Here is a 25,892-nt window from a genome sequence, read left to right on the forward strand (position 1 = left end):
GTCACACCGAGATTGGACTGTTTTAAGCGACTGAACTAGATTACTGGTATAAGAGTCAAGGACATGAGAGGAAGACAGTGTCGAGAAGGGAGTGAAACAGAATTTTATGGCCTATACCCCACATTATTTAACATGTACACTGACCAACCAGTAAAGGAAATTGAAAGGGAATTTGGAAACGGAATCAAAGTTGAGAGAGGAGAAGTAAAATCTTTATAGTTGACATCATGTGACACTGACATTATGATGGAGACGGCAAAGAGTTTGGAGGATCAATTGAGAAAAATGGGTTGCATCCTCAATAAAAAAAAAAGAAAAAAAAACACAGTTAAGTTAAGAAGAGGATAGAAGATTTATGAATGTACGCTGAAGAATACAAACAGTAGGAGTCTGAGCACCGCAGTACTGCGCTGCACAATCCACTGAAAGAACTCAGTCTGTTTTCAGACTCATTTGTCCCAACCACTTGCACACATTGTCTATGGTAGAAGTGTGGGTGCTGCTCAAGGAGTATTCTCCACACTCTGTTCTTCGAAACGATCATTTAACCTCCAAATTAACGAATCCTTATTGATGATAGTTATCCGCCACGACCTAATTCTTTGTATGGAAATTTAGGCAGCTTACTTTGGTTTGATAAATCAATTTTCTTCTGTTTCTGTCTACAGCATATATTTTTAAATTAAGGAGGTTTTAGTTTAATCCGGACATGCATCCATTTCTATAGCTATTCGAACATTTGTCTTGCTGTAGCTACGTTGCAGTGCTATAAGCTATAACGAAGAACCAGAGCTGCACCCAGGCAAATTGCGATAATCGATTAACTCCTTTTGCAAAATATTGTAATTGGGCTAAAATTAATCCTCAGGTAATGGCACTATTTGTACGTGCACCGTTCGGATTTTACGTGCAAACACAGTCATCCTCGTTCTGATTCTACGCACAAAAATAGTCAGTCTTAACTAACGCCGAACAGGAGTGAAACTGATGGGTTCAAATTTGGTCCACCGGTATATCCGGCCTATATCTACGTTTTAACCGTTTGAAAAATCTTGCTTCGTTTGATTTTACATGTAAAAAACACGTTTTCCTGGGATTTTTTTGAAGCGCGCCGCTCCTATACTTTAAATTTATACGAATCGGTTCGAACTTTGCACGAAGATAGATAAATGGATAAAGATAAAAAAGAAATTTTTTATCCAGCAATTTTCATTTATTGTTGAGATATGACGGTTTAAATTCGAGCTAAATGTATCACGTAAAATTCGTTCTTACGTGAATTGAATGCACCGAAACGGTTTAAAGTGAATCATATATATAAAAAACGTTTTCGCACCATAAAATTGAAAATCACTTTCAAAAATCTAGCTTCGTTCCGATTTTTCGTGCAAAAAAACATGATTTATGTGTGTTTATTACTCGCGCTATTTCTATGTTTCAGACTTGTGCGAATAAGTTCAAATTGTGTAAGACGGTAGACAAATGCATCGAATTAATGGTCGTCCTGTTTCTTTGCGAAATGTTTATCCGCTGCCACTATACAGCAGTCTAAGGTTGCACAAAAATGCACGTAAAATCCAGTTTTACAGGAAACAGCAAGGGTGCTGAGACGCTTTATTGTGATACAGATGATAATAAAAAATACGTTCTTCAGTAATTATAAGAAACGTTTACAGAATTCTTTCATTGTTCGAGTTTTACATGCGAAAAATTATGCGTTCACACTTGAAAGTGTGTTTTGTAGAAATGCGCTCCATTTTAAGCGCTAATTTAAAAAAACTCGTAATTGCAGTTGATTATCGTTTCGTTGTTAACATGTTAAATATTTTATTCGCCAATCGCTTAAAATAATCGAAAAATATTTGGACACGCGAAACAATGCATGTACCAAACCAGAATTATCCCAGCTCTGTACAGAATAATACGCTCTTTGATCGAGTATTTAAAGCTTTAGCGATGACAATGCAGAAAATTAATCAAACCCGAAAACTGCTGTAAAATTAATTATCAGAGAAAAGTCACCTTACTTCTAACGAACAGAATATGTTTAACTGCATTTTCTTAAAAAAGCTATTCTGCTATCAGCCAGAAAATTTATTTTTGAAAAAAGAAACATTTTAAGTTCGTCAGTTTTCGAATAAGATTCAAAAGTTGATAGTACTGTGTTGTGCATACATTGCTTCCAGTTGTTCTGGTTATTTCAGCCAATCGTATTCATATTTTATTCGGAATGGTTACTGCAAACATTTTGGGCCAAAATTATTCATTTGAGTTTTTCCAGTGTCGGTTTCTTAATAACAACAAATTATATGCTTTTCAGTAGGTTGTTATTTGTTACTTGCATCGTTCAGCGTTCATGTAGTGGATGATTCATTACACAGTTTTGTTTCAGAGGCAACATTTCATCTACAACATCATTCGGGAAACGTTAAAATATTTCGAAATGATACGTTCGCTCAGCTGGTAGATAAGTTATATTTAACTAAAGATCTGTAGGATTCCTAATAAGTTGGGTACATTTTGGTCTATCAGTTAACTGATTGACAGGATAAATCCTCAACTACTAAAACGATCAAGTGAATTGTCAATTAATCAAGTTAATGACATTGCGAGATGGTTCTTCTTGTGTCTCAGGATTCTTCTTCCTGCTGGTCATCCAATTATGGGATTTCGAAGAGCCAGCCTACCCTAGCGCATTGTTGCACACACTTCGTGATTCATTACAAAGATATTTTCACATTTTGTAATTTCCGATAGTAACATCGTCTTTGTATTATTTCTTACTATTCTATTGCGTGGCTGCTCAAACGATTCATGTGAGTTGCTTTGCAACCAATTTTAAGTAGCACAATAATGTACAGTCTCATGCCGCTGTTAAATTAGGCGAAAGGCTTTTGCAGTCCTATTTTAACAGAAGTATGTGGACAAGGAGAGATCGGCAAAAGTTTCGAAGTGGCTACTTCACATGAACCATGTGAGGAACGATTTTTTTTTGTATAAATATTTTACATTTTTGTTCGCATCGTAAGTTTATCTACGTAATATGGTTGTATTGTAAACTTATCTACAAACTTTTTTCATACATTATTATCATAAACTTCCCACAGTACTTAATATTACATTCGGTATCGTATTTATGAGTATGTTTGATGTTACTTTGTACACTGTATTAAGTACTTATGGATTTTTTCAATATGTTTGCATATACAATCTCATATGTGTATGAATAAAAGTCTGTTTAACATGAAAAGAAAAACGAAAAGAAACAATAAAAAAAAGAAAAAAATTGAAAATAAAGCAAACTTAAATATCAAACAAAGTGACAAAGTAATAAAAGTATGAAAAGTTAAAAAGGCAAAAACCTGTTGAAGGCATGTGACCTTGACGTGGTTGTGAGGCTTGTGAACTCTGAGGACACAGTGGACTATAATGGACAGGTTCAAACATACAAGGCACGTAACCGTAGAGGAGCCAGACTAAGGACTTCCAACTCAAGCAACATTGCTTGAAATACAATGAAAAACCTGTATCGTATGAGACGTTGGCCGAGACAAGAAAAATCTACATCGATTGGGGAACTACAGCGGTCTACTGCCAAAATTACGGTAGAGTAAAAGCTGGGAACCAGAATGAAAGATGCACATATAGTAGCACAAGAAAGGCGAATATGCCCTGGGTAGTGTCAAGGACATATAAAAAAAAGGAACTGGCTTTTCAACTAATCTGGCAGCTGCATAGACATTTTAATCAGAACATCTTTAGACATACGTGGTTTTTTACGAGTAAATACTACTTCCCCAGATCCAAGGTGTTGGCACACCTGCCTCTTGCAATTTAAAGGCTTAAGTCCCCCGTTTTTTGCGCATCAAACAGAAGAGCTACCGGCCGTAGTAAACAATATACACTGAAGCGCCAAAGAAACTGGTATAGGCATGTGTTTTCAAATACAGAGATATGTAAACAGGCAGAACACTGCGCTGTGGTCGGCAACGCCTACATAAGACAAGTGTCTGGCACAGTTGTTAGATCGGTTGCTGCTGCTGCAGCGGAAGTTTATCAAGATTTCAGTGAATTTGAACGTGGTGTTACAGTGGGCGCACGAGCGATGGAATATAGCATCTCCGAGGTAGCCATGAAGTGGGGATTTTCCGGTACGACCATTTCATGGGTGCACCGTGAATATCAGGAATCCGGTAAAACATCAAATCTCCGACAGCGACCGGAAAAAGATCCTCCAAGAACGGGACCAGCGACGACTGAAGAGAATCGCCCAACGTGACAGAAGAGCAACCCTTCCGCAAATTGCTACAGCTTTCAATGCTCGGCTTTCAACAAGTGTCAGAGTGCAAACCATTCAACGAAACATTATCGATATGGGCTTTCGGAGCCGAAGCCCTACTCGCGTACCCTTGATTACAGCACGACACAGAGCCTTACACGTCGCCTGGGCCCGTCAATACCGACATTGGACTGTTGATGACTGGACGAATCTCGTTTCAAATTGTATCGAGCGGATGGATGTGTACGAGTATGGAGACAAGTTCATGAATCCATGGACCTTGCATGTCAGCAGGGGACTTTTCAAGCTGTTGGAGGCTCTGTAATGATATGGGGCGTGTGTGGTTGGAGCGATGTGGGACCCCTGTACGTCTAGATACGATTCTGACAGGCGACACGTACGTAAGGCTCCTGTCTGATCACCTGCATCAATGATCATTGTGTATTCCGACGAACGTTTTCAATCCCAGCAGGACAATGCGACACCCCACACGTCCAGAATTGCTACAGAGTTGCTCCAGGAACACTATTCTGAGTTTAAGCACTTCTACTGGCGACCAAACTCCCCAGACATTGGTTCAAGTGGCTTTGAGCACTATGGGACTTAACATCTGAGGTCAACAGTCCTCTAGAACTAAGAACTACTGAAACCTAACTAACCTAAGGACATCACACACGTCCATGCCCGAGGCAGGATTTGAACCTGCGACCGTAGCAGTAGCGCGGTTCCGGACTGAAGCGCCTAGAACCGCTCGGCCACACTACCCGGCTCCCCAGAAATTAACATTATTGAGCGTGTCTGGGATGCCTTGCAGCATGCTGTTCGGAAGAGATCTCCAACCCCTCGTACCCTTATGAATTTATGGACAACCCTGCAGGATTCATGGTGTCACTTCCCTCACGCACTACTTCAGACATTACTGGAGTTCATTCTACGTCGTGTTGTGGCACTTCCGCGTGCTCGCGGTGGCCTTACACGATATTAGGCAGATGTACCTGTTTCTTTGGCTCTTCAGTATATAATAACATTTGGCTGAAGAGCATAAACGTAATTGCTACAAATGTCTTTCTGGAGAGATAAAATTTATGAGTGTAGATTTGTTCAGGAAGGGACAATAAAACAATTTCTTTCCCAGACGCATAAAAAATGGCTCTAAGCACTATGGGACTTAACATCTGAGGTCATAATTCTCCTAGACTTAGAACTACTTAAACCTAACTAACCTAAGAACATCACACACATCCGTGCTCGAGGCAGGATATGAACCTGCGACCGTAGCAGCAGCGCGGTTCCAGACTGAAACGCCTAGAACCCCTCGGCCACAGGAGCCGGCAGACGCACCACCTGTTACATGTAAGGTGAGGGGCGTCAGAACAAACAGACACAAATATATGTGCTTTAGAGATTGGGATGCATGTATAATACGAAATATCCGAGGCTGGGTGTGCATCTACATAGGAAGTAGCCCAATCTGGGGATGCGTGCACCCTATCCTTAAATGATACGTTGTGTCATATTGCATTACATGGTAAATGCAATATTAGTTGACATGGTGGCACGTTTCACGCTACACGACATGACGTCTTCTATCATGGTACTTTACTTGACACGATACGTTGTATTACATGGCAGGCGGACTAATACTAAGAAGTAAAGAAGTGCAAATATGTCAAGACGGTTTGATTTAAATGTCTCTGAAGCTGCCAGTAAAGTCCAAAAGCTTGTTCCCTTCTTTTACATGCATAACTCTCCTCAGTACATCTTCACCTTTTTTGTGCTTCGCAAGGAATATTTTTCGTTCAGGTTTAAGCCATGCTTCTCCAATAGGCCCTCTACAGACACATCGGCTACATTGTGTAGTAAGAAGGTGCTGTCAGAAAACATGGCCTCCTGTCATCAACGGGAAATGCAACTGACTTTGAAGCACTGACATGTGAAAGATCGATAGCACTTGATTTCACATTTGGCGTTCACGAGCGCTACACAGTTCTCCTATGTCCCGACACACGTTGCCCTAGGCGCAGAGTTATCATGTACGCCGAACAAACCTCTACTCAAAGTACTCCTAAATTGGCAATGTTCATTTTTGCGATTCTGCGTGAAAGCAATCATTCTGGAATTCTTAGCTATTTGACTGGGAACGTCACTTTAAGGAATTCTCTGGTGAACATAAGGAGGACTGGGGACAAGGAAGAGCTGAGCTCAAAGAGTAATTGATGGCAGTAATCATGTCTTGATTAAATACACTAGAGAGGAGCCGTATTTCAGACACCGTTGTCATGAGTAAAGTACACTAACGGCATGACACAATCAGTAACTTCACTGCGCGATACTGATGGTAATATTACTGATGAAAGTGCCACTAAGGCGGCGTTATTAAGCACAGTTTTCCGAAATTCATACACCAGAGAAGACGAAGTAAATATTCCAGAAATCTAATCAAGAACAACTGCCAACATAAGTAACTTATAAGTGTATGTTCTTTGTGTAGCAAAGCAGCTTAAACCACTCAATAAAGTCGTCTTCGGGACCAGATTGTGCACCAATTAGGATTCTTTCAGAGTGTGCCGACACAATAGCACCATACTTAAGAATCATATACAGCCGCTGGCTCGACGAAAGATCCGTGACTGAAGACTGGAAAGTTGCACAGGTCACACCAATATTCAAGAAAGGAAATAGGAATAATCCATGGACTTAGACCCATCACACTGACTTCGATCTGCAGTAGAATTTTCGAAAATGTACTGTGCTCGATCTGCACCTAAAGACTGGAAAGTTCCAAACAACTCATCAATACTCAAGAAAGCAAGGAGGAGTAATCCGATGAATTACAACCCATATTACAGACGTCAATTTTCAATAGGATTTTGCAAAATTTGCTGTTTTCGAGCATTATGCATCATCTCGAAGAAATGGTGTATTGGCACATAGCACTGACTCAGAAGATATTGATCTTGTCAAATACAACAGTGTGTTTATTCGCAAAAAGTAATGAGAGCTCTCAACACGGGATCTCAGATTGATTCCAAATTTCTCGATTTCCAGAAGGCGTTTGACAATGTTCCTCATAACGGACTTGTAATCAGATTGCCTGCCAATGCATTATCGTCTGGGTTGAGCGTCTGGATTCGTGATTTTCTGTCAAAAAGGTCAAAATGCTAGTAATCGACGGAAAGCCATCGAGTAAACCAGAAGTTATATCTGGCATTCCCCAAGGAAGTGTTATAATTCGTCTGCTTTTCCAAATACATATAAACGATTTTCGAGACAGTCGGAGCAGCCTTCTTTGTTGCAGATGACGCTCTCAGTTTCATTAGAAGATTAAAACCAATTGCAAAATGATTTAAACACGATACCTATACGGTGCGGAAAGTGTGTGGTCATCCATATGATTACTAAACGGAATCCGTTAAATTTAGATCAGAAGATGAATCACACAAACCTAATGGCTGCCAATTCAATTATATATGTAGGAATTATAACTACGAACAACTGAAATAGATAATGTTGTGGGGAATGTGTGCTGTCCTGACCACTCGTCTCTTATAGGGTGCCTAGGAAGCTGTTTCCTTGGATAGCTAGACAACATACTAGCAGATCATATTAATGGAATTTCTTACAGTAATTTAATTGACAATACTTAGCTCTGATTCACAGTGTAGTGTCGCAAGCAATTGGCGACATGCAAATAATCGATGTCCTTTGCTATATACATTTTCCATGCAAGTTATTGATGTGCTCTTCTAGTGCTCTTCTGGTCCGGGTCTACTAGTGCGCCTCTTTTAATGTCCGGCCGAGACTGGCAGGAGCGGCGCTTATATTCTCTTCTTGCAGAGGCCGCTCCTGTCGTGGTGCGGTCCTCGTCACCGTTCTGTTGGCTGACGACACCTCACAGCCTTCTCTGCGGCTACGTTCTTGATCTTCGTGCCGGTGCTTGTCGTTACGCCAGAACAGAAGGCACACCAAAGACTGCGGTTTATTGGCATAACCTTTAGAATATGCAACAGTTATACTAAAGTGACTGACTACAGTACGCTTGTCCGCCCTTCGCTAGAGTACTGCTGTGCAGTATGGAATCCGTAATAGGTAGAGTTGGTGGAAGACATCCAAAAAGCCTAAAGAGCAGCTCATTTTGTTTTATCGCAAAATAGGGGACAGTTTTTCACGTATATGATAAGTGAGTTTGGGTGGCAATCATAAAACAAAGGCGTTTTCCGTTGCTGCGAAATCTTTTCACGAAATGTTAATCACAAACTTTCTCCTTTGAATGTGAAAATATTTTATTGAAGCCTGCCTAGTCAGGAACAAGCGGTCATCATACTAAAATAAGACAAATCAGAGCTCTTATGGAAAGATTTAAGCGTTCATTTTTCAAACGCCATTTCAAGAGTGGAATGGTAGAAGAATAGTCTGAAGATGGTTCGATGAACCCTCTGCCAACCACTTAAGTGCGAACTCTAGATTTGTAACGTAGCCGGCCGCCGTGGACGAGCGGTTCTAGACGCTTCAGTCTGGAACCACGCGACCGCTACGGTCACAGGTTCGAGTCCTGCCTCGGGCATGGTTGTGTGTGATGTGCTTAGGAAGGTTTAAATAGTTCTAAGTTCTAGGGGACTGATGACCTCAGATGTTAAGTCCCATAGTGCTCAGAGCCATTTTAATTTGAACCATTTTGTCATGTAGATGGAGAGGTCGCTACATGAGAGAATACGTAGCTGTATGCATCATGCGTAAACCAGCAATAGACAGACTTCGCCGCCCGAGGTAGCCGAGCGGTTCTAGGCGCTGCAGTCTGGAACCACGTGGCCGCTACGGTCGCAGGTTCGAATCCTGCCTCAGGAATGGATGTATGTGATGTCCTTAGGTTAGTTAGGTTTAAGTAGTTTTAAGTTGTAGGGGGCTGATGACCTCAGGAGTTACGTCCCACAGTGCTCAGAGCCATTTGAACCATTTTTGAGACAGACTTCGGCCCTCTCTACTACGCTCCTCCCCACCTCACCCCTTCCCGCTGCTCCTCTCCCTTTTCCACCACTTTCCTCAGTTTTCCTCCTATCTTCACAGTCTTCTCCTCTCCTCTTTGTTCACCACTTCACTTGCACTGCTCTGCCCTAAGATCGTTAACCTGCCAGAACTCTCTGTTCTACCCCAAAATCCCTGCTAGACCTGTTCTAAAATCCCTGCCCTCTCTGCACCGTTCTGTATTACTCTGCCCTATATGTCCCTCTGACCTCTGTCCCTAAGTCCCTGTTTTGACTGCCACGCTCTACCTTAAAATACCTGCCCTGCCACGGTATTAAAATTTTTATAATAAAATCTCTACCGTGGACTGTGCTCCCCTGTAATCCCTCCCGTAAGTCTCTGCCCTGCCATAAAATTTGAGCACTGAATTCTGAATACTACACGAAAATTCTTGCCCTCAATTACCTTCCCTTACCGCTCCTACATTAAACTTCATTCCTGGGCTATAATCACTGCCGAAAATTCACTAACCTACCTTAAAATACCTGGCCAGATGTCCTCCCCCACTCATGTATTCCTACCGTAGTATCCCTGTTCTTCTTTCCTCTGTGCTGCCCTCCTTCAAAGGCTTTGCTCTGGCTTGCCCTGTCATTTCCTCTCCTACCTCATTCTCATCTATACTGTACTGTCTTGATATTTCCTTCCCTCCCCTGCCCTATCCTGTCCTGTACTCTTACCTGTTCTGTCCCGTTGTGTCCTGCTCCGTTCTGTCATTTTATTTCCTGTCCTGCACTTTTCGGTCAGGCTCTGCCTTCCTGTGTCCTGCACTGTCCTATGCTATCTTGTCTGGAACTTCCCTGTTGTGAAGTCCCTGCCCTGTTTTGTCCTACCCTAACTTGCCCATTACAGTCCTGCTTTATCCTGCTCTATCACATGCAGTCCTGTCCAGCTCAATCATGCCCTGTCCTATCATCGCCTGTCTGGCCCTGTCCTGACCAGTCCTGCATTAACTGCGCTGCCTTGACCTCATGTTGAGACTCTTTCTAACCTCCCGGTCACTACCCTGTCCTGTCCTGCACAGCCCTGTCCTCTCTTGATTTGCGCTACCTTGACTATCCAACCCTGTCCTGTCCTGTAATGCCCTGCCTTTTCACATGCTGCCCTGTCCTGTAGTGCTGTGCCCAATCCCAGACCGACCTGTCTTGTTCTCCTGTGCCCTGTCTTGACCTCTCTGTCTGGCATTGCCTGTCCTCGTTTCCTATATCCTGCCCAGCGTTGGCCTGGCCTGGCCTGTCCTGTCCTGCCCTGTTCTTCCTGCCCTACTCTGTAATGTGCTGTTCTGCTCTGTCCTGCTTTTCTCTGTCTTAATCTCTCTGGTATCTCCTGCTGTCCTGCTTGATACTGCCTTGCCTTAGCTTGTTTGCCCTGACCTACCCTGCCTTGCCCTGACTCATACAGTTCTTCACTAACCCACTCTACTCTACCATGTTAGTCCTTTCCTGGCTTGCTCTGCCCTGTGCTAACATGTTCTGTCCTGTCCAGCCCTTTCCTGTCTTGCCCTGCCCTGCCCTGAACCGACCACCATGCCTTCTCATGCCCGCCTAGCTTAGCCATTCCCTGTCTTGTCCTGCCCTACCATGGCCTCTCATATCCTGCCCTGTCCAGTTTTGTCATGCCTTGCCTGTCCTGCCTTTCCTTGGCCGAGACTGTTCTATCTTCTCATGATCTGTTCTGCCTTGTACTGCTGTGTCCTGACTTGCCCTTCCTGCCTTATCCTACCCTGCCCTGTCCAGTACTGCCCTATCCAGCCCTTTTATGTCACATTATGTCTCGTACAGTACTTCTATCTTCTGCCGTGCATTGCCTTGTCCTGCATCCTCTTTCCTCTACTGCATTGTACTGCCCTGTCCTTTGCATCCCTGTCCTGCCTTAGCATGCCTCACTGTGACCTGCCCTAAGCTTGCCTATTGTGACCTTTTCTCCCCTACCTTGCAGTGCTTTGTCCTTCACTATCCTGTGATGGCCTGCTTAACCTTGTCGTACCTTGTTCCATCCTGTCATACCGCTCCCTAGCCTGTACTGCCTTGGTCTGTGGTGTCCTACCCGTCCAATCCTTTCCAGGCTCTGAGCTATCCAACCTGCCACTGCCCTGACATTTCCTGCACTGTTCTGTCCTCCCCTATCCTGACCTGCCACATCCCACCTTGCCCTCCCTTACCTGTTCTGCCTTGTCTTGTCTTCTCCTGTAATACACTGTCTTACTGTGTCCTGTCCTGTCTAGCCTTGCCATGTCCTGCCCTACCCAACTCTTCGCTGATGTGATTTTTTCTGTCCTTCCTTGCCATGCCCCGCCCTGTCCTGTCGTACCCTGTCCTGCCCTGTCCTGGTCTCTGTTCTGCAGGTGTCCTACCCTGTTCTGCTCTGGCCTGTCCTATCCTGCATTACCCTGCCCTACCCTGCTTTTCCTCACACTGCCCTCTCCTGTTCTGTACTGCCGTGCCCTGTACTGCCTTAGCCTGTCCACCCCTGTCCTGCACTTACCTGCCCTGCGAGTTGTTTTCCTTCCTTTCACTTTCCAGTACTGATCTGCCTTGCCCTGCCCTGCCCTGCCTTGCCTTTCCCTGCACTCTCCTCTCCTATATTGCCCTATCCTGTAGTCCCATGCCCTGTTGTGTCCTGGTCTGTCCTGTATTAACCTGTATTGCAGTGCCCTGCCCTCTCCTGCCTTCATTTCCCTACCCTGTTATATCCTACTCTGCTTATGCCCTACCCAGTACTGCCCATCATGCCTTAAAATATCCTGCCTTCCTCTGCCCTTATCTGAGGAGCCCTGCTCTCTCCTGCCCTGTCCTGTCCTGCTCTGTCCTGCCTTGTTCTACGCTGCCTTCTGCCTAGGCCTGCCCTGTCCTGATGTGTTCTCCATATCTTGTCTTCCCATGCCCTGTCTTGAAATGCACTGCCTGTTCTGCCCTGTTAAACCTTGCTCTCTGTGGCCTGTTCTGTCTTGTCTTGTTCTACCCTGCTGTGTACTGCCCTGTAAGTACTGCCCTGCGCTATACTCTCTTTGTGCACTCTGTCCTCCCCTGCACTGTCTAGCCTTTCCCTGCCCTCCCTGCCATAATCTATCCTACTTTCACCAGCCCTGCTGTGTCCTTGATGTGTCCTGGCCTGTCCTGTCCTGTCCCACCATGCTGAGGTGTCCGCTGGCCTGCCTTGCACTGTTCTGTCCTGGTCTGTATTGCCTTGCCCTGTACTACTGTTCTGTCCTCTCTTGACATGCCCTGCACTATTACCCTTTCCTGCCCTAACCTATCCGGTCTCACCTGCCCTTTCCTGTCCTTCACCAGTCCTACTCTTTCCTGCCTAGGGAAAGATTAGAATATAATGAAAAAAGAATAGAGGACGTTTAGTGGAATTGCTATTCTATATGAAGAGGTTGGCACAGGAAAGGAATACATGGTGGGCCACATCTAACTAGCCAGAAATGTGATCACCCATAAAAAAGAATAAAAATTCAATTTCCTCAACAGGTCTGGTACCTGGCGACGATTTTAACACCAGTAAAGAGAAATTGTGTTATGATGCAATTAAGACTAAACATCACACAATGAAAGCTTTTCCATTTATGCTGGTCCTGGACCAACTTCTTCAATCGATGTCATATATGGAACATCCTCACCCAAATATCTGTATGGAACAGAATGAAGTTAGGACATGCATCAGAAAGCGGACGACCCTCGTACGACACCCAGTTTGATTTTGGATACTTGCACATTCTGTGTATTTTACTCCTACAGCTTAGGTTCCAACATTGCTCCTCCTTAAAACATATTTAGACAATCAATACTGGGTACATTGATGAATGTTGAGCCCGAAATATCATCCAAGGTTTTAAACATTGCCGCAATATATCGTGCCTCAGTGCAGCTATACAAGAAATCCTCTGTACAGATAGAGTACCTCAATGTTGTCAGTAAAAGTGGAGGTCTTAGTACAAGACAGAAACGGATGTATTCATGAATCAAAACCACGCTCTTCTAAAATGTTGGTGTTTGTACTTCCACTTGTCGGTGAATAACTTAATTAATTTAGGACTGTGAATGTCAAATCTATGCATACTGGTAGCAGATCATCTGCAAGTTCGAATTCTTCGTGCTCGAGTGGATTTTTAATTTTTGAATTGGATTATTAATATTTGAAAAGGGTTCTTATTTATTCGTTAGGATTCTTATCTTTTCAAGTGGCTTTTTAATTTTTCAAGAGAATAGTTAGTTTTAAGGTGGATTTAGTAATCCAACAAGAAAGGAAATTTAGGACGAAACTCTCCTGTGTGGATAACATGATTCTTTCCACAAACAGATACTGCGAAACTCAGCTCGCTCTATTCGTTCGTGAGATCCAAAGCGATGTAGAAAAGGCGTTCAGGCTCATGCCATGTATCTTGACTGACGGCAGGCATTTGATACATTTATGCGCTGTTGTTTAGTGAACAAAATACGGGCTTAAAGAGTATCGGACCAGATCTGTGACTCGATGCAGGACGACCTTGCAGAATAAAACCCAAAGAATTCATTCTTAACGGAAAAATATCGACAAATACAAGTTACTTCAGGAGTACTCTGAGGGAGTGTTGTAGGGCCACTACTGTTTACAATTTATATTAATGATGTAACGGGTAACGTTGGAGTTTCCATGAGACCACTCGTGGACGATGTTACTGTCTATAGGAAGGTCGAAACGCCTCGGTGAAATGCAGGACGGCCTGCAGAAGATCGACGATTGGTTCTGGGACTCACAATGGACCCTGAACGTGAATATACACTGGGGAGAAAAAAGTCAGAGACTGCCTCATGATGCGCGCCGCTGAGTTCTTTGACCATCGAGTCGCATTGGCGATAGTCGCTGCGCTGGCTGCGCGACTAGAGTCCGCGCGAGGTCGCGAGGCTGTGGTTTTGAGGAGGAGCGTGGCAAGTGATAATAAGAGGAGGCACAGCGAGCAGCACACACGTTCATCAGGGCAATTTCCAGTACCTCCCCTTCCCGGATGTTGAACTTCGCCGCGACATATAGCCTTCCTTCCAACTGTAACCTGGCCTTGTGCCCCTCCTCCCCAGGGCCCCCCTTTTCCTCTCCCTTCCATCTACCAGTTCGGATTTTCCACCTTTACCCCCCCCCCCCCCGCTTCAGGCTCTGCACCCCATCCTCGCTTCTTTCCCTCCCACGGCCTTCCCTCCCCGGCCCTCTTCGACGTGCCCCCCACCTGTCTCCTCTCTCTCTTCCCCTCCCTCCCTTCTTCCCTTCTCCCTCATCTCCTTGCACCTGGCAGATCCTCCGTTTTGCTCATCGTCATCAGTGTGCTACGTCAGTGTTGTGTTTGGTGCTGTTCTCCTGTGCATCGAGAAGTGTGATTTTAATTGTGTGCTGGACTTGTACATAGTGTTCCTGTCAGAGACTATTATGTGCTATGGCGTCCCTCGATACTATTGTGCTCCGGTCATACTTCGCCTTGTGTTCTTTTAATTGTCCCAGTGTGTGGTTTTTTGTGTGCGCTACATTTTTACGGTTTTTATCTCCATTTTACAGTCGCCCCTTTTTTTCTATTGTCTTCCATAATGTTCTCCCCTTTTTTATATCTATGTACACCATGTTTTCTCCTATCTGTTATTTTTAAATGTCTTCTATTGTATGTATTATGTCTTTCGGCTGAAGAGCAACGCATATGCTGAGGCCAGCCCGCCCCAATGGGGAATTGAAATACAATAAAAAAAAAAGCAAGCAGCGGATGAGTCAGTACACAACATGTAACACGAAACCGCGGAGCGAGTAAACTAGCGTCGAGAGCGGCGGGGGCTGGCGCGATGCTGTTTGGCGAGGTCGAAACAAACCACTGCGGCTGGCATCCCGAAGGTTTGGCACTGCGGAGATGGAACTAGTACACGTAGTTTCGTGATAAGAACATCAAACATCGTTTCTGGAGAATTCGTCAGTTTTTGTTCATTAAACTCGCGTTGTCATGTGCTGGAAGGCTCAGGTTCTGCGGAATGTTGCATGGGTTTGGCTAGAAATATGGCAGTCTTGGGGTATGGTCCTGAGCTGTGTCTTAGTGGGCAAATGCAAAGCATTGTGACTAAAAATAACAGGCATTGCACATCTGGGCCAGTGCACCTTTCTGCCGAGTAACCATTTCCTACATACTTAATCTTATTGTGTGCTTAAAAACATCTAAACGCAGAGTGGATAAAGGCCATTAAAACTGCCTGTTGTGTGGCATTCGTGGTAGCTCAGTGGTTGTTATTCCTGATATCCTTCAAGTTAAGCCCTTGAGGCCGATGTAGGCTGGTGAACTATTTTTAGCAAAGGAAATTTTGAAACTGAAGTATTGGTTGATGTGTGAGTGAGTAAAGCTGCATATTTGAAATTTTATCTGTTATTATTATTTTACAGCCATTGTTGCATGTTCTGGCAGTTCTACTATATGTGCTGTTTTAGAATAATTTGTGGCAGTAAAATGGTTTATGTCTAGCATTCAATCGCAACTCTGCATTTAAATAGTTGTTATTAAATACTTTTAAAAACTTCAACCTGCTATGTTGCAAGAGTTGAAGGTTATTCATTGGCAAGTCGTAACCTCATGTCTAACTAAGTATCAAGTGGCTAATGCCCATATCATTTCATGTGACTGGTTGGACTTACCTGTAACGGGGTGTACCACAGGTGCTAAAGGCACTGCTTAGTGCAAGTATTGTTTTCATGTGCTGGGTCTATCGAGGCCTATATTTGAGAATGTTCTGTTAGAGGATTAGTTTCATTAGTGCTTTAAATTTAAACATCTAAGCACCTGTGATTGCTCAGAAATGTTGTTAACCTGCTTAGTTTAGTGGGAGCTAGAATCGTGAAGTTGTAAAAAAAAATTATTTGCGTGATATGCGTGGCCTAGGGCCGGATTAAAAAAAAAAATTGGTGTATTCCTTAAGTTACAACGGTTAGTGCCCCTTGGAACTGATAAATTCTTTGAAGTATTTAGAAACGGCTAAGTACCGAGTTAAAGTGTCCTTTGTTTGTACAAGCAGCTTGTGTAGTTCCAAAATTTAAACGGCTAAAGAAGATTCAAATTTATCTTATTTTGTATTGTATGTAGTTGGCAAATTAAGTGACCACTGCCGGTTCAAGTAGGGAAGTCGAGTTAAGTGCTTTAAGGCGGTTACACACCTTTTAAAACTTTAGTATTCTGAGCGTTGTGTATGGCTTATGTGGTTATTTCCATGGAGAGGCCAGGGCCATTTGGTAGTGAGAATCATAAATGACCTTTTAGGTGAGACTGTTGAGAACTGTGGGGAATTTGAAGGCCTTATTATCTTGTAATTATTTAGAAGCGGAAGGCCGGTTAAATTTGGATTACTTGTTAGCTTGTGTCATTTGTTTTAAAGGCGGCTTGGGCCGATGAAACTTAAGAACCGTGATTGCTCGGTTCTTGTAGAATTAAATTGAAAACTAGACTGTGTTATTGTACTGTATAATGTGGGCTGTCAGTTGTATGCTGCTTTTCGTAATAATTACGCGGATTGCTCAAGCGCCGAAATACGATTTTGTCAACAAAGTAAATTTCATTTTTCTGCTTAGTGCCTTCACCCCTGGACCCTTTGTGTTCTAGCTACTCCTGCTCCAAAGGGTATACCAATTCCTTGTTTGTGTGATAGGACAAAGGAGGAGGGTTTCACCTCTTAATATAGTGTCAGATCTCCTTTTTACCGACGTATTGCAGCAACTCGTCATGGCGTGGACTCAACAAGTCGTTGGAAGTCCCCTGCAAAACTGTTGAGCCATGCTTACTCTATAGCTGTCCATAACTGTGAAAGTGTTGCCGATGCAGGATGTTGTGCACGAACTGACCGCTCGATTATATCCCATAAATCCTCCCTGGGATATATGTCGGGTGACCTGGATGGCCAAATCATTCACTCGAATTGTCCAGAATGTTCTTCAAACAAATCGCGAACAATTGTGGCCCGGTAACATGACATCATTGTTTGGGAGCATGAAGTTCATGAATGGTTGAAACTGGTCTCCAAATAGCCGGAAATGATCATTTACAGTCAATGATCTGTTCAGAGGGCCAAAGGACCAAATTCATTCCATGTAAACACAGTCCACACCATTGTGGGGCCACCACCAGTTTTCACAGTGCGTTGTTGACAAGTTGGGTCCATGGCTTTGTGGGGTCTTCGCAACCTTACCATCAGCTGTCACCAACTGAAATTGGGATTCATCTGATCAGGCCACGGTTTTCCAGTCGACTAGGGTCCAACCGATATGACCACGAGCCCAGGAGAGGCGCTGCAGGCGATGTGCTGCTAGGAAAGGCACTCGCGTCGGTCTATTGCTGCCATAGCCCACTAACGCCAAATTTCGCCGTACTGTGCTTACGGATACGTTCGTCGTACATCCTACGTTGGTTTCTGCGACTGTTTCACGCTGTGTTACCTGCCCCATATCACTGACAACTCTGCACAAAAGCCGCCGCTCTCGGTCGTCAACCACTGCGTTCTCTGTGGTGAGAGGTAATGCCTGAAATTTGATATTGTCGGCACACTCTTGGCACTGTGGCTCTCGGAATATTGAACTCCTCAAAGATTTCCGAAATGAGATGTCCCATGCGTGTAGCTCCAACTCCCAATCCGCATTCAGAATCTGTTAATTCCCGCCTTGCGGCCATAATCACGACGGAAACCTTTCCACATGAATCACCTAAGTAAAAATGACAGCTCCGTCAATTCACTGCTCTTTTATACCCTTTGTACGCGGTACAACTGCCATCTGAATATGTGCATATCGCTATCCCATGTGTTTTGTCTCCTCAGTGTATATTGCGTATTAATTAGGCGAAGGGATCCAGTACTGTTCGATTACATTACCGCCTGCAAATTACTGGAAACATAACTACAGTAAATACCTGGGAGTAACTATCTGGAGCAAATGCCAGGCCGTGATTCTCTGGGAGGATAATACGGAAATGTAATTGATCTATGAAGGAAGTGGCTTATAAAAGACAAGTTCGACCAGTTCTTGACTACGTCTCATCAGTCGAGGACCCTCACCAGGATGGATAGATATGATACAGAGGATCCAACAAAGGGTGCGGTGTGTCCTCACAGGACCGTTTATTCGGCACTAGAGCATTATAGAGATGCTCAAAAACCTCCAGTGGCAGAAGCTACGCGAGAGGTGTTGTGTATCACGGAACGCTCTGTTGAAATTTCCAGAGCTTACGTTCCAAAAACAGTCGGACAACATATTACTTCCTCCCACGTACGTCGCAAGGAATGCTTACGACGAGAAAATCAGACAAACTAGACGTCATACAGAGCTTTACCAGCAATTGTTGTTTCCACGTGTTAGCCGTGAGTGGTCATCAGTCCCCTAGAACTTAGAACTACTTAAACCTGACTAACCTAAGGACGACACACACATCCATGCCCGAGGCAGGATTCGAACCTGCGACCGTAGCGGTCGCGCGGTTCCAGACTGAAGTGCCTAGAACCGCTCGGCCACTCGGGCCGGCTGGCATGCGGGGGACAGAAGTAAATGTAGGTGTTTAGGCTTCCGACAGAAATTGAAACTTAAGGAAGGTGATGTTCCAATAAGCAAGAAGTCTGGGTTGAAGTCCGGGCAAAATCTTTTCTTTTACATATTCATTGAAATGTAGGTTCAGCTTATCTGAAGGTTTCCACTGGTATCATTTCATGTCATTGCATCTTCATTGAATTTATTCTCATCGATCCATGCATCTCATTTTAGTAGTTTCAATTCCTTTCACACACACACACACATACATACACGCACACATATACGTACTTACATTACGCCGCTCTGTAATTCATTAACGAACTGAACGAACTGATTTGCACGATACCTCTGTCTGTTGAAACCATGTTAATTTCTACAGATGAAGTTTCGTTCCCTAAAACGTTCACAATTAGCGATCACAGAACGTTCCATAATTATATAACAGATTTGCGTCAGTACAGCACAAAGTACATGAACTTTGATTGGTCTTGCTCTGTGCCAACATTTTATTTATTCTTGAACTAAGTGCTTGTTTCCTCGCTTCAGACCAAGCAACTTCGACAGTGGTGACAGTACCCACTGTGTGGAGAACGATATAGGAGGTGTCGTTTATCAGCGAGAAAGCTCCCGGGTCTGTCTGAAAGGCTTCCCACACGTCCCTCTGGCGCCGCTACCGAATTGTCTGCCGCCACGCAACTGCTCGAGCAACAGGACGACTCGACCGAAATCCGATTACGGACAATGAGATTACCTGCGGCGCTGCTCGGGCACGCGCTCCTTCGTCTTATTGTCGTCGCCGGGGCCGGCAGCCGTGTGCTGCTCAGCCGCAGCCCACCTCCGAACATCACCTCCCACCCTACCTACCGACGGCAGCTCTAAACGACAATAATGCATCTGTTCTGAGAAGTAGTGAGTAGCAAATAATCGTGGATTAGTACGTTCTCTCAGATACAACACAGGAGGGACGAGAAATACCAACTACTGTGAAAAGTACTAGCCGAAGCGACTTACTAGTGTCATAGTCTATACAAGTAGTATCTTGTTCATGTACTTCCTGCTCTACAAAGTACTTAAAGAGACCGATGACCTTAGCAGTTTGGTCCCATAAGACCTTACCTTACTTAAAGAATTCATGACGATAGGAGCAGCTTATGGTCCAGCGAATGCTTGCATAGAATTCACTATGACTACTATTTTTCAATAGTGCATGGCTTAATGCTTTCGAGTTATCCATTGTTGCCGAGCGTATGCAAATCGCCAAGTGCAGTCATAATGTGTACATTTTCAGTGTAGCGGTGCCTGAGGCTACTACTCATGTACAGTCCTTAACCCTCACAATGCTAAAGGTGGTGGGGGTACTTTATGGCAACCTTGTAACACCCCACCCGTCACTTAGCTGGTTTTGGCGTGTGTTCACCCCAACTAATTGACTAACAGATCAACAGAGAGTGCAAACTGCCGCAATATCGGATAACGCGAAAAGGTAATATGGCCCTTTGACTCCTGATTGAACTGCGGTGGCAGTGTTGACATTAATTTATTCAGAATTGATCACTTTTAATTAAAAAGGGGTGCACATTGATGTTTTATTCAGCTATTGAACACCAGATGCAAATGTGGAACATGAAATTAATTAAGAAAGTGACTTGGGATTTCAACTACTTGATTGAAAACAGATGCAGTCGATTAGCACAAATTTATTTTAACTCAAGACCTTCAATCATGACATTACAAGACTCTCCTATCAGGGAGTAGTAATAAATTGCGTTTGCGTGGAGTAAAGCGCGATACTCAAAAGTAACTCCTATCGACTGACCCAGGCGTAATGCAAAGTGTGAGAAGAACTCTACAATACACGGCCCATGAAACCCTCGTGGAAACTTTGCCAACGTGATACAATAAATAAATCAGTGGCCGGAGCGGGCGCAATATCACCAAATACAGCGTGGCGGAGCGGCGTCGTTGTGTACCGTCGGCCGACCTCGTGGTGCTGCAAGGCTGCGCTCGTCTATTCACTGTTAGCTATCTTGCTCAGTACATAGCTGAACCAAAACTTCCTATCTCCAAGCTCAATCGTTCCCTTTGCTAAGTCCTAAACTGCAGAGATGCTCACTCTTTCTCAGGCAAGCTGAGTAAAGAACGCCACGTCCGCACTCTAGGCAAGCTGGGAACGGAAGACCTTACTGAGGCTTCTGCCAGTCCGCTCTTTGCCTCGGTTTCCCATCCAGCCAAAATCACTTACGCCAATTGCAGTGCAAGTCACGTTAATTATGTGTCGCTTCCCAGCGCCGACCAATGCCTGCTCTGGGAAATTCCCACAAAATTTCTCTTCTTCTCAACTTCTTCTATTTAGCCTCCCCCAGGCCACTCATCAAGGTTAGCGTCAGCGCAAACACCACGTTTTCCGGAATTCTGACTCCCATGAGAGTACTTCAAAGTCCTTGGTCCTATGTTCCCATTGGAGGCCGGCATATTTCATTCTGTTGCTCTTCACCTGATTTACTTTAGCCTCTGCGGACCGTCAATTCAGCGTGAAGTTGCTATAGTCACGAACACACATATTTTTACCTCTGTTGACCACTTCACCATGGCTTTGAGCGGCTTTCTCGCATGTTTCACAAAAAACGGGACGACGGACATTTATCAACAGGCGTACTAGTTCTCCTTCTGTTTCCCGGTACACCAGCATGGAGTCGGGGTCAACCACCCACTCACTGTCACTCATCTTAAGGCAGCTGGAGGCCGCGCACCGTTACCGCTTTCTCAGAGCTTGAGCCGCCCTAACCTGCCTATTGTCGCTTCCCTTAGCCGCTCCCCCAGCCGGCCACGGTCAACTCTAAATGCTTCCCTGGGGTAAATAGCGTCCAGTAAATCGACCCATTTCCACAAAGTTTTCATGTCATGTGAATTACTTTAAAACCATCACCCGACATTGATTATTCCACTACGTCCATACTGTACCCTCTACGAGATGCATTGTGCCTTGTCAGTCATTTTGTTCAGCCCTACTGTTCGCTCAACGTGAGTTAGGTGATCTTTAATGACTTCATGTAAGGGGCATAGTTCGTGCCATCTTACAACCTTTCGTAAATATTGTAATCTAGTCGATTTTTTTTATATTTCACCATTATGGAAAAAATATTTTTTGTCTTTAATTAACTCTTCTACCAGATTTCAGAAATGTTTTAAATTTTTCAGTTAAACTTAACCGAAAAATTTAAGTCTTATTAGTAAATATTGCCGGCCGCGGTGGTCTCGCGGTTCTAGGCGCGCAGTCAGGAACCGTGCGACTGATACGGTCGCAGGTTCGAATCCTGCCTCGGGCATGGATGTGTGTGATGTCCTTAGGTTAGTTAGGTTTAAGTAGTTCTAAGTTCTAGGGGACTGATGACCACCGCAGTTGAGTCCCATAGTGCTCAGAGCCATTTGAACCATTTAGTAAATATTACTTTTCCCAGCGAACGTTTAATTCAATATTTTCAGACTGAGGACTTTACTTACACAACAGTCCGCAGCTCGTGTTCGTGCGGTAGCGTTCTCGCTTCCCGCGCACGGGTTCCCGGGTTCGATTCCCGGCGGGGTCAGGGATTTTCTCTGCCTCGTGGTGACTGGGTGTTGTGTGATGCCCTTAGGTTAGTTAGGTTTAAGTAGTTCTAAGTTCTAGGGGACTGATGACCATAGATGTTAAGTTCCATAGTGCTCAGAGCCATTTGAACTTACACAACAACACTTCTTCAAAACGTGTACTGTGAGTGAAAGTCAACAACAAGTAACGAAACTTTATTTAAAAACTTTCTTGTGATGTGGTAGTACAGTTGGTACTACATGCTGTTGAAAGTAACTTGATATTGCTAAGAGTGTGCTATGTGACATTTTCAGATTCTGCACACTACATAGATATCAGTACCTCTTTAAAAAGTATGCTGTTAAAATAAGTTGACAACAACTAACGAATTTTCCTTTTTTCAGATTTTTTAGGCTTGGAATAAATTTTCCACCCCCTCCCCCGCACCCTCGGTAATGTGTATTATGGAATATGTGTTGGTATTGCTAGGATGAAGAAACAGCGCTGCACATTTTGCCTCGAGGACTTTCTCGACTGCTCACTGACATGCACATCTGTACTTAACCTACAAAGAAAATGTCTATGAATTGGGAGTTGAGAATGTCTGCAGCTAGACCTTCTTCTACAGACATACAGGTAACCTCAAGGAAAAATTCCTGCATATTGATCACATGGATTTCTTCAAGTGAACGTTCACCTGCGTAGATCAACGTAATCCACAAAGTAAACGCCTGCAGTTTGGGCCACAAGGAATAGCTTAGATGGAGCTTCCTCTCCACATATATGACCAATTCTCAAGGAAGAAGATGGTAGTTTGGGCCTTAACTGGCCCTTCCCATACGTACTTACAGGTTATACTCAGGCCCGTAAAGACCTTCTCAACTGGACCTTCCCTTACGCACATGCAGGTAATTTGCGAGAAGATCTTGGTGGATGGACCATAAAAATTTCCTCAAGTGGATTGTCCTATATGCACATAGAGCTTATCATCAAATAAAAAGCCTGCAGGTTCGGCCATAAAGATTTCATCAACTGGACACTGTCGAATAGTCTTAAGTCATTGTTAATAATATTCATAGCGCAATTTCTCTGTACATACTCTAAAACAAAAAAGAAAATAAATACGCACCACTCTTTTGCAAGCAGTTATTCGGCTTGGCACTGGTTGGTAATGTTGCTGGGTGTTCTTGTGAGGTACCCCACAGATTTGTATCCCACGACTGTCTGGAACGTCTCCAGACACCTCTTCGACATAAAATTTCATTGACTGGAGTAAAACTGTCTTCAGTGATGAGTCTCCTTTCAACGAGTGCCCCGATGACCAGCAAAGACGTGTCTGGAAACACCCTGAACAGCGGAGGAATACCAACCTGGCTGTTGCCTGCCATACCAAGAGTGATAGTCTGGGGTGCCAGCTGGTCATATAGCAGGACTCCTCTTGTTGTCATCCGCTGCACCCTTACAGCACAGCGGTACAACGACGATATTCTACGCCCCGTTTTGTTTCCCTTCATGTCAAGCCGCCCTGAGCTCTTATTTCAGTAAGATAATGCCCGCCTGCACACAACGAGTGCTTCTACAGCTTGTCTTCGTGGCTGCCAAACCCTATGTTAGCCACCTAGGTTGCCTAATCTCTCCGAAATGGAGAACGTTTGGAGTATTATGGGCAACGCCCTCCAACCAGCTCGAGATTTTGAAGATCTAACTCACCAATTGGACAAAATTTGAGAAGATATCTCGTAGGAGAGCATCCAACAACTCTTTTAATCAATGCAAAGCCCAATAACTGCTAGCATGGGTGCCAGAGGTAGACGAATGCGTTATTGACTTGCTCAATTTGTGAAGTACTTTCTCTTGAATAAATAATCCATTTTTTAAAAATTGTATTCATTTGTTAGTCTGTACATGTACATTACATCTACCGATTTCTGTCGCATTCCGATAATTCCCTCATAGTGCGTCGTGTTATTCTTTTTATTCTTTTCTTTTTGTTTTAGAGTGTATTGATGATTTTATATTTGCACCAAATTTTTTGGAATATGGTTCAATAAAAACAAGGAAAAAAGGTAAAAAAGAATCGTGGGAATTACTCAGGCTTCTGTAAGTTCGCCAGTATGAGGATCTCTTTCGGAGGCGAAAATCATTTTCATTAAGTGAGCCGTTTGACGTTGGTACCTTAACGGTCACCATAAAAGACGTAAACACGAGGTTGAGCTATAAAGCATAAAATTTCAGTTGATGACCCATTTATAAGAATTCCAGTGCTACCGAGCGGCAGACACATCACGCGAGCATTGGGAGAGGTCGTGAACGCACAGATTACCTGGGATTACGTTGTTAATAATTCTCGCTTTCCCTTTTGTACTCGAGTAAAGCTCCTGGTAAACAGTAACACGCGATCCAGAGGGAGGCTCATGCCGTATTTAGGAGCAACTGTTCGCGTGACAAGACACAATAACAAAATAATGCTGTTACGTCCGGCTGCGTCAGATTCCTGCTCACTCCATTGCAGCGATGGACATTCCATTGTTTTTATTTCGTGAGTTTATTCACTCTTTACTGTGTCAATTCGATTGTTCCATTAGTTCCTAAACTTCTGAATGGCTCTACTTGATTTACACGGTGCACCAGCAAAATGGTACCCATCACCGCACTGTATCCTCCATGAAATTATGTCTGGCTTGCTGGCGCGCCTCTGTCCCCATGTCCCATGTTCTTCACATCACACACGCCATACGCTTTATCTTTCCACACACTGAAAGCGTTCCTGAGAGTCGTTCTACCTACCAACATAACCTATCCTACGCTATATATTCCAAGTGAATGTTGCAACACATTTTCCCACTTAACTGAAATCCTGGGCGCCTCCTATCTGAAGATCGTCTCCCGGCGGTTTCCAATACTCATCCCGCATCCTTTATCGTGTCACTTCCCGCATTCAAATGCTTCACTTCGAAAATGTTACAAGAGGCGCAGAGCGCCATCATCGTCTCACCTTCAAGACCAAGCTGATCACTAACGTCTCATAAAACTTAATATCGTCCTTTTTCTTAATTCCTATCGATGTGGATGGAAGCTGGAGCAGTGAATTAAAATTTGTTTCACAAATGGGCGTGAACCAAGGTTTCCTGCTGATGAGACTGATGTGCTAATCATTATACCAGCGTAGCATTGTGGCTACTGCAGCTGCTCGGAGTGTCCTTTTACTGCAACGCTATGGGTGTGTAGTGGTTAGGACATGTGCCTAGTCAACAGGAGACCAAGGTTAATTCACTGTTTCAATTCTATCTTTAGCGCTGATAAAGATGGGACTCATATGTCTCCAGGAAAATGTATTTTCAATTTTTGGTTCAAAGACTGAAGAGTGGCTGCTACCATACTCCACGTCTTCCGCAGTGAAAATTTCACAGATCTCACCTCCCAGATCACAAATGTGTTCAGACAACTGCATTCCACATCACATTTAACGGACAGGTCTCCCCTTTCTCACGTGAGACGCTTTATTATTTTATATTCTCTGTG

The sequence above is a fragment of the Schistocerca nitens genome, chromosome 3 (genome assembly GCF_023898315.1).
Source record: "Schistocerca nitens isolate TAMUIC-IGC-003100 chromosome 3, iqSchNite1.1, whole genome shotgun sequence".
Lineage (NCBI taxonomy): Eukaryota > Metazoa > Arthropoda > Insecta > Orthoptera > Acrididae > Schistocerca > Schistocerca nitens.